Source organism: Protopterus annectens, chromosome 8.part1, assembly GCF_019279795.1.
Source record: "Protopterus annectens isolate FY-2018-M chromosome 8.part1, PAN1.0, whole genome shotgun sequence".
NCBI classification, from domain to species: domain Eukaryota; kingdom Metazoa; phylum Chordata; order Ceratodontiformes; family Protopteridae; genus Protopterus; species Protopterus annectens.
In genome coordinates this window covers 22,036,484-22,040,006 of record NC_056742.1, presented here as the reverse complement: position 1 = coordinate 22,040,006, position 3,523 = coordinate 22,036,484, and the positions used below count along the sequence as shown (strand labels likewise).

Here is a 3,523-nt window from a genome sequence, read left to right as displayed (position 1 = left end):
CAAAAACCTAAACCCCCATTACTATTCGTATCTGACCCTCACCTGAAGATGTCCCTGGACAAATTGTTTTGTTCCCAAACCTCTTTTATAAATACAAGGCTATAATGCAACTGAAGTGCAATTATGGACTCATTTGACTATTAAATAATGCCGCTAAGGAGACAAACATGAGTTTGGACAAACTATTACTTCCTGACTGGAATTTTCTTCTTATGCATTTTTTTGGGTTCTCTCCCCCTCCCAAAACATGCTTTTGGGTTGTCTACTCCAAAATGTACATACATTGTGCACTTTTCCTAGCCTCTGCAGCAAAGGGTTTCAACAGGAATACATTTATGAAGGATGAATTCATTTAAATTGTTAATAAATAACACTTGATAGACTACACGTCTTAAGTATTCCTCATCAACAATTGAACTGGAAGACAGCATATGCCTCCTGCTGAGCTGCTTTTATGTCTTTTTTTTAACTAGTTCTCATCTGCAAGAAGCACTTGTCTGGAATAAGTAACTGTGCTTAGATTTCAGTAAAGCTTATTTATCTGAGGATCCTTCCACCTTGATGAGGAAAATGTTAACAATGGCCTTAAGTAAAAGTTTCCATTAAAATGAATGTAAAGCCCTGCTAGCATCTGTTAACAGAAATGCATAAAGCTATAGCTTAGGGTCTGTTGTACACATGTATGTGCAAGTTTGTGTGTGTGTGTGTGTGTGTGTGTGTGTGTGTGTGTGTGTGTGTGTGTGTGTGTGTGTGTGTGTGTGTGTGTGTGTGTGTGTGTGTGTGGGTTTGAATAGTATCTGAATATGTTTTTGGATAATTTGCAATGCATTGCCCTAAAAGGAACATTAACACATTTCCCTGAATGTCACCTGCACATCAAATAAAGACCCATCAGCTGGTTTGTATGACTGTCAGTAATACTATTTTACACACACTAAAATCAAAGCTGCTGCTAGGAGATGCAATTCAACATCTCAAACCTGTAACACATAAGCATACCAGTGAAAATGAAACAATTTATTAGTTAATGGGGTGTCACATTTTACTAGGACACTGCTTATCAACTGAAGTTCAGTTTTTGGCTTTCTGCACTGTAAGTGGAATTGTCATTGGTCTGACTTTGTGAGGTGGGAGAAAATCTGAAACCAAATGAAAGTCCACAAAACAAAGACATATGTCAGGTAGATTGGTGAGGTCTTAAACTGCTACCAGATGAATGGTGTGTGTGTGTGTGTGTGTGTGTGTGTGTGTGTGTGTGTGTGTGTGTGTGTGTGTGTGTGTGTGTGTGTGAGAGAGAGAGAGAGAGAGAGAGACAAAGAAAGAGAGAGAGAGAGAGAGAGAGAGCATCTATGTAGTACTCCCTTCAAAATCAACATCCTCTCTTACAGCAACTGTTTACTGACATTGATTCTGGTATCCCACAACTCTTGAACTGAGTAAGTAATTAATGAAGTTAATGTATGAATGAATGAATGAATGAACTGCGAACACTCAATTATGAATTAAAAAAAAAGTGAAAACAGACTTTTTCTGACAACATGGGTAGTTATAGTTCATGGCAGCAAGCATTTGCAGGCAGATGCAAAATAGTTACATGAGAATATTAACTACTCTAGAAATGGAAAGGCAGCATAGGATACTAATAAGTATGAGAGAGCTTTTTGTAGCGATTTCATAGCAATCTGTAACTACATGGGTCTCAAATGGTACTCAAGTCATGATAACATATTCTTTCACTTCAGAATTGTAAGCAGACAGATAAACGTCAAGCTTTCTTATTGGTTCATAGGTTCATTGGCAAGCACTAGGATAGCTGCTCTTGTAGGCCATTTTAAACTTAGCCAATTTTCCTTTCAAAGATGAGAATTAAACCTTATATCTTGTGTTTGTGAGGTAAACACCATAACCCTTATACCACCCCCCTTGGCCACTGAACAATATTTATCAATATGGCTTGTTCTCCTCTTATTTAAGAAACCTGCAGGAGAAATTGATATTAGCTTTGAAACACAGTAATGTGTTTGCCTACAGGAATGTGCATTTTTGTCAGGGTCTGTTTGTGCAAACGTACATGACAATGTTTTTTCACATGCAGAGATGCGGCTATAGAGAAGTAACCTTCCTGACAAGGCTGTGCATTCTAAAAGTGCGGCACAATTCAGGAATGCCTACTGCACGCCTTTGGCAACACTTCAGGTTGTTTGTTAAAATTAGACTATATATTAACTTAAGGCTATAACTTATCAAGAAAATTTAAACAAATGGGCATCCTTCTTGGTTACTTTGTTTATTTGGTTTCTGTCTCCTGTAGAAAAGGAACTGGTGGGTAAAATTGACCTCTTGTAATTAGCTTTGAATGAAGAAAGGTAATACATGCAGAAAGCAGAAAGGAATTATTTTAGTTTAGCTGAATAAGAACAGGGATTTGTTTTAATCCAGTATCTGCTGGGAATCTAGAATATTCTAAAAGCTGAAATGTCAAGTGCAAAAGGAAAATAAGGGCAGATAACTGCATAAAATGTCACAAAATGACTGTATCTCTTCTCGGCCTTTTGGCTAAGATCAAGTGTAGTAGTATTAACAGAAATAAGTTCAATATGTCAGAGTACCTACTGCAGAGCACAGGAGGTAGCTTGCTCTTGGACAGTACATGCACTTTAGTCAGTCCATATAGCTTTTGTCTGTCACAGAATTAAATGTTTCTATATCACATTGAAGTGCCATTTCCAATAGCTCAAATTTAAATCAAAACTAGTATAGAGCATGCAGCTACTGTTTTAATCGACAGTCATGTTTTTTTCTTTAGAAAGCAGAAAGCATAATTCATTCAAAGGAACGGGAGCAGCATACTGTGACAAAAAAAAAAAAAGATCAAAAGTTTGGTTTGGTCTTTGAACTGAAATACTTTTCAAGTTCAGAGACCTAAAAAAAGACACATGACATCTAAACCAGATTATGATACAGTGATATACTTTTTTTAGATGGGGATTGCTACCAGAAATAATTGATGGTTGACAGCTTACACAAATACATGCTGACTACTAATACATGAATAAGCAGCAAGTAGATGGCAGGGCTTTCCAAAGCATACTGAAACTATTACAAAATAAAAGACATTCAAGACATTTTAGTGTAACAACTGCATGTTTAATAGCCCTAACCGAAACAAATAAGCAAATCTTTAAAAGAAGTAGAGGGGAATCACCATTATACAACATCTATGACTTGGTGGCTATAAAAGTAAAATTATGGCCCTGTGAGAAAGAAAATATTGTACTTGTATGAAGGATGGTAAAAAAAAATAATCTGAGTCTGATACTAATGTTTGTATAATTAAAGCAGCCAAGTATCCTTACCAAGTTTAGCAGCATAAATGCACATGCATACAAACTGCAGTTTTAAAATTCACATCATTAACTTTATTGATTGTGGCTTAGCGTCTGCTACTTATTTAAATTCTTTGCATAAATTAAATTGCTCACAAAGGGCTTAAGTCTCTTGAAGAAGCATATGTGCTTATGAA

The 3,523-nt window shown here is 36.3% G+C and overlaps 1 pseudogene; it reads left to right on the top strand.

Moving 5' to 3' along the window:
* Positions 1-2,536: 2,536 nt before the first annotated feature.
* Positions 2,537-2,614, top strand: LOC122810462 (annotated as a pseudogene).
* Positions 2,615-3,523: the final 909 nt, after the last annotated feature.